The sequence below is a fragment of the Chenopodium quinoa genome, unplaced genomic scaffold, assembly GCF_001683475.1.
Source record: "Chenopodium quinoa cultivar QQ74 unplaced genomic scaffold, ASM168347v1, whole genome shotgun sequence".
Lineage (NCBI taxonomy): Eukaryota > Viridiplantae > Streptophyta > Magnoliopsida > Caryophyllales > Amaranthaceae > Chenopodium > Chenopodium quinoa.
In genome coordinates, this window is record NW_018743252.1 from 8562077 (window position 1) to 8568624 (window position 6548).

The following is a 6548-nucleotide window of genomic DNA, read 5'->3' on the forward strand; positions in this document are numbered from 1 at the left end:
GGACACCATTCCTTTTAGTGTTGCCACAGGCGCGACCCAAGCCACCGCGAGTGCGCTCTTCTGGGTTTTGTTCGCGTTTTATCTTCGTTTTTTCTCCATTTTTCTTCTTGTAATATAAATAGAGCAACCTTCTTTAGACTTCATTAAGGAGGTTTTTACATTTTCTCTCTCCTATAATTAGGATTAGGCTTAAATTAGGATCTTCTCTCTCTAGTTTAGGAGTAGTTTTAGAGAGAGAAATGTTGGGTTTTACTATATTTCCTCCATTGTTGAACTTCAAGTTATTTCAATCCACGTTTTCAGTTAGTAATCTCTTTCCCTTATCTCTCTTATTTTGTTTATTGCTTTCTATTTGATTGTTATCTTTGTTTATGATTAGTTTTGTTGCTTTGTTTTGTTCATCCTTGTTTATGAATGATGTTTACATTTGTAGTGTTAGTTGTTTATTTCTAGCTTTGTTTCAATGGTTTCTCTTCTTTCTCTAGGCTAGATTTCTAGCTTTGTTTCAATGGTTTCTCTTCTTTCTCTAGGCTAGATTTCTAGCTAAGGGAAGGGGGTGAAGAGCATGGATTAATGCTGACTAGATGATGATGGATGATCAACTATTATGTCTTGAATTGATGATTTGTGCTATTAATTGCTTGGGATTATTGAGTGCACCTTTTATTCCTTCTTTATGAATGATGTTTAGATTTGTAGAGTTAGTTGTTTATTTTTAGCTTTGTTTCAATGGTTTCTCTTCTTTCTCTAGTCTAGATTTCTAGCTAGGGGAAGGGGGTGAAGAGCATGGATTAATGTTGACTAAATGATGATGGATGATCGATTATTATGTCTTGAATTGATGATTTGTGTTGTTAATTCCTTGGCGTTATTGAGTGCACCTTTAATTCCCTTATTTAATTTGTTGCCTAAGTTGGATGCACGAGAGTTGTTTAATTTAGGTATTAGATCTCAATTATCGATTTGCTTGAACAATTGCATGGAAATGAATTGTTTATGTGGAATTTTATATTCCTTGGCAAGTTAATCTTGATTTCCATCGTTATTTTGATATGTCAACCATGTTTAGAATCCCCATACCCCCTAGCGTTTGTTATTATTGCGTGAATTCCTTGTTAATTGTGCTTATTAGTTATTTTTAGTGCTTAATCCTAAAAAAAATCTCTATAATACACCCATTGCCTCTTGTATCCATGAATTCTATGATATATTTGCTTTGCTTCCCCGTGGAAATATGACCCTTACTTCCCAATATATTCACTTATTTTGGTAGTTAGGATTCATTTGATAGGAGGACTTTTAACGACGATTTTTACGCCTATCAGCATACGTTGTTGTAAAAACAGGAAGCAACCATATTACAAACTTTTTTTTTTCTATTTATAACCCTATCCTATACAAAGACCCCCAAAAGTCACAGTCTATCGAAACCAAGGAACCGACACATAAAATCCTCAGCCAAATACTACAGATGCTAAGTTATTCCTCCAAAATCACTGACGCACAATTGGATGACAAAACTAATATTACTAGTGTAGATGAGCAAACCTGTGTTTGAACAAATTAAAATTAATCATCTAAATAATAATAAGTTCGTTCATTCTTACAGATTTATGCTCCCAGTCCTCAGTGGACAACTTATTTACTTATTTAATCATAGGCTGATATTAGATGGGACCATCCATGTGATATCTAGAGAGCTAACTCTATCCAAAAGGGAAAAAAATAGTTAAATGCAATCCAGATGCGTCAATAAAAAGGTTAACCTTGCCTAAGCAAAAATCTAATGCAAGTCTCTGCAATTTTCCACCAGAAATATTCATAGCTTCTTGATCCATTAACAGCTCAATTCAAAAAAGCTTTATAACATTTGAAATAAATTGGGGATTAGTATATATCAATAGTCTTGCTACAACATATAGCCAAATTCATTCCTTACTTCACCCAAATTGTAAATGAATCTAGATGAAAAAAGAATATGGTCAATTTTTTTGCTATGGAACCACACATCCACTTCAATAAGCACTATTAGCTTGTCAAACTGCTTATATATTTTTTTTTTATTGTTTTTTATAATTCATCCCTCATCACTTTCTTTTAAACTTCATTATTTCAGTACTTGTAAGTGTAGATACTAGTATCACATACTGTTAAGCTTTTTTACCCATCCAACAATTGAACGCATTCACAAAAACTTCCCCATGTACCCACTCCCAAAGTCCCAAAGCTAAGTCTCAATACAACACCTTCACTCAAAACTCTACTGTACCCCCTCCCCCCAACCCTACACACAAAATCAATATTCTTATAATTTATACACTACAACTCTAATACCACCAGGGAAAAAAGAAAAAAAAAAAAAAAGGTATATATATACATGCCTCAAAGTCAGATACAACAGCAAGAACACTCTGGATATGTAAAAGTTGTGCATCCTAAAAATAATAAATGGGTATCTAATTATGTACTACAATTTAATCCACCTAATTTGTAATCTGGAGTTGAAGAACCTTCGTATACTCCAAAGATTTTAACAAGGTTCAACATAGTTATCTAGTGATTAGGATGGGGTCATTGGGTTATAATGCAAGCTGATACGATACAAAGACCCTATAATGAAAAACAAATATTGACAACTAAGAATCATGGATTAAAAAAACAGAAGGAAAAATATAAAGGAAAAGAAGATGAAACAGGAAAGTACATTGCTCTTAAAAGAACCTGATTCATTTTCTTATCCTAAAATCATTCTTTGTACAAATGATTAATCAAATTACACGGGTGTAAAGTTTTTGCATCGTACAATGCAAGAAAAAATTCAAACATCAATACATTCATAGCCCTCCTAAACCTATTAAAAAATATATGTTCAGTTACAACCAAAGTATATTTTACAGAGTGGGTTCAGTCTTTTACAACGATACATGTTAAGTGGGGAATTTTTGGGTTAGACTTTTCATTATAAGATTCTAAAGGTTGATAATTATGATAAATTAGCTAAGAGATACTATGCAAATCTTACTACCGTAAGTATGATCCTGAAATTTAAAAACATTCCCACAAATAATTTGAAAAGAAATATCATTTGTTCAAAGATCCATTAATTTCAAGTAGTGCAAACTCATATAAACGAAAATCATAGCCTATTAAAAGAAAAACCAATACATAGTATATTCATTTATTTCAAAAAAAAAATATGCAGAAAACCAATTAACGTATGAACTAGAAAGGAATGTACATACCTTGTCATGAAATCCCCTAAATTCTTGAAAAGAATGAATATAAATTTGAAACATATCAGCAAATACATATTTGAAAACGAAATTAAACAAAGAGAAACACTTAATTACCAATTAAAACATGTAATAGATGGGGAAAAAAAAGCCCCTTAAGATCGATACTTTAAAGGGAGAGAAAAACATACCTGAATAAGGCTGTCGAAAAAATTAAGATAGATTATTGAAATAATCATCAATTTTGTTTCTTAATTTGTGGTAGATCTAAAAGATCATGCAAAAGAGAGGAATGGAGGCCGAAATCAAAGAGAATTAATATCACAGTGAGGAAATTAGAGAAACAATTGATTTGACAGAAGAATTCGAATAATATATTAGCAAATTTATCAACAAGATTACTAGAAATCGACGACCAAATAAGGAAATTTCCACAATTTAAAGCCCAATTCACTGAATTAAAAAAAATATCAGAAAAAAATCAAAATAAAAAAATAAGCATAAAAACAAAAACCCTTAAAATTAAAATCTAAAGAGAAAGGAGAAAATACCGAAAAACAATTAGAATGTATACCAAATATGATGAAATCAAAGAGCTTCTTCCAGTTTAATTTGTTGCTGGGTTTGGAATTTTGGAGAGCGATGAATTGATGAGAGAATTTTAGTGAAGGCTAGGGTTTAGTTATTGGAGAGTAAAAGGAACGATTTTGATGATTTCCGGCTTTTCCCCCAATTTTGTTCAAGTTCACAAGCTGCATGTGCTTATCACGTGATTAATATTCAGGACGCTTATTTGGGTCAGCAATAAGTGAGGACGCTGAAAAGCGTCGAAGAAACACGGGAATCCAATTTTCCACTGACACTCTATTGACAGTGTCGAAGGCATAGCGTCGAAATTCAATTGGTTTTGTAGTAGTATATATTACTATCTAAGTTCTAAGATGTACTTTTGAACTATTTTATGTTTTGAATAAAATTAAAGAGCTCTTTTTTTTTTATTGTTATTTGACCGGATCAAAGATTGCCTACATATTCATATTACGAAATCATGTCTTGCGTAGTTCTTGAGTAAGTTTTTTTTTTTTTTTTGTTTTTTTTTTCTTTAATCCTACTTGTAGAAATTAAATGAAAAATTGATTAAACTTTGTTTAGTAGATCAAATCAAAGTTCAATTTTTGTTTTCTGAGTATATGTAAGATTGAATACATCTTTATTTTATCGCTCGTGAAAATCATAATTAATTTTCTTCAAGCGAAAAATTTCAGGTTCGTAGTTCGTCATCAAGTGGTCGCGTGCCTACCGCGCGCAACCAATTTGATTGCGCGTCGCAGCCTGGCGCAACCCATTGAGTTGCGCACGACATTTGTGCTACGAGTGAAATTTATTGATTTATTTTTTTTTTTTGACCAAGGTTTGAAACGAGTGAAATTTTTTTTTTATATTTTATTACCCCCCAAGTGAGAAATTTTTCGTGGAGTTCGAAAAAATCCGAATACTTGAATGACTCGTTTTGATTGATATATTACTCCCCCAAGTGTTGTGAATTTTACCGCGGAGTTTGGTAAAATTTAGAACACTTAAGCGAGAATATGTATTTATTTTTTTTAGATCTACCCCCCCCCCCCAAGTGTTATGAGTTTTACCGTGGAGCTTGGTAAAATACATAACACTTAGAATCTTTACTTGAATGCCATGAAATTTGATTTAGAATTTTGAATGAACGAGTTTATCCAGAATTTATATGTACTCCCTCTGTTAAATATTATCTGCAACCGCAATACAATTCGCGGTTGCCAATGCATTTTTTGGAGGGCCTTGATTAGAGAAAGTTAAGTAACTTGTAGCATGTAATTAAGGTGGAGAGTGTATGTAATCAAATCAGCCAACACCGCCTTCACCAACACCACCGCCGCCTTCACCAGCACCACTACCAACCCCACGAAACCGCTACCACCACCAGCCCTAACCACCTCCAACCCTAACCACCCCACGACCACCCCACCACCGAGACCGACCTCCAACCCAGACAACCCCACCACCCAGACCACCCCACCACCCAGACCCACCTCCAACCCAAACCGCCCCACCACCCAAACCCACCTCCAACCCAAACCGCCCCACCACCCAGACCCACCTCCAACCCAGACCACCCCACCTCCCAGACCTAACTCTAACCCAGACCACCCCACCATCTACACCCACCTCTAACCCAGACCACCCCACCACCCACGCCACCAAGACCCACCTCTAACCCAAACCACCCCACCACCCACGCCACCAAGACCCAACCCTAACTCATGTAGGGTTTCGTAGTGACCCGGCACTACGCGGAAGGAAACCCACCAAGACCCGCCCCTTAATTAAAGCAATTAAACAAGCATAATAAACTTAATCAAACAAGATTAAGGACAAGAATTATACCTTTGACGCGTGCTTCGCTCCTAAAGAGCTCTTACTTCAAAATCCCGAAAAGACGAGATCTCCAACGGATCGTACCCTCGACCCGACCCGAGCGTCCTAAGTCTTGAAGGTTAGTCAAGACCCGGACAAAATAACTATGAGTTTTACGAATCAAAGGTTTACTCTTTTCAAGAATTGCCTTTTTAATTCCACTCAAGGTTGTATTCTCAAAATCCCAACCAAGTGGGTATTTATAGAGAATGGGGACTTGAAACCCCTTTTCATGATCAATGTGGGATCATGTGCAATTGCAATAATTTATTTAATTCTAAAATAAATAATTATGCAAAACAATCACAAGCCAACAAGTGGCAAAAGGAGAGAATGGGTTAGGTGAGGACCATATCCCATGGGGGGGACCATTGCCTTGCTCCCCAAGGGAAGCTTGGTGGCTTTGGTCCCCACTTCCCCTTCAAACCGCCATTTGTAAGGCAGCTAGGCTGGCTGCCACCTGGTGCTGCCAGCACGCACAGCCAGCTAGCTTGCTTGGCTGGCGCACCATGCATCACCCAGCCAATCTGCCCAGCGCCACTATCGCACGCACAGCATGCATCGCCCAGCTAGCACTTGCTGGGCATCGCTGGCGCTGGTGCCTTGCTACCGCAGGCATACGCACACACATATGCGTGGTGCTGCCTTGTTGCTATCGCAGGCACACACACACGCATATGCGTGGTGCTGCCTTGCCATCGTATGCACAGCCACGCATCGCCCAGCTAGTGCTTGCTGGGCATCGCTGGCGCTAGCCTCGCATCCCACGCACTGGCTGGTCGCACATGCTTAGCATCATGCACCAGCCATGCGCCACGCACCACGCATTGCCAGCCCACACGCATCAATGCGCCTGTGGTGCGA

The 6548-nt window shown here is 37.0% G+C and overlaps 1 long non-coding RNA gene across 1 annotated transcript; it reads right to left on the minus strand.

The window, feature by feature from the left end:
* Positions 1-2711: 2711 nt before the first annotated feature.
* On the minus strand, positions 2712-4799 carry LOC110735172. The gene is made up of 2 exons (XR_002514021.1): positions 3808-4799; positions 2712-3500 (listed from the first exon to the last, which is right to left on the minus strand). It is a non-coding gene; the product is annotated as an uncharacterized LOC110735172 (long non-coding RNA).
* Between the last annotated feature and the right edge of the window lie 1749 nt (positions 4800-6548).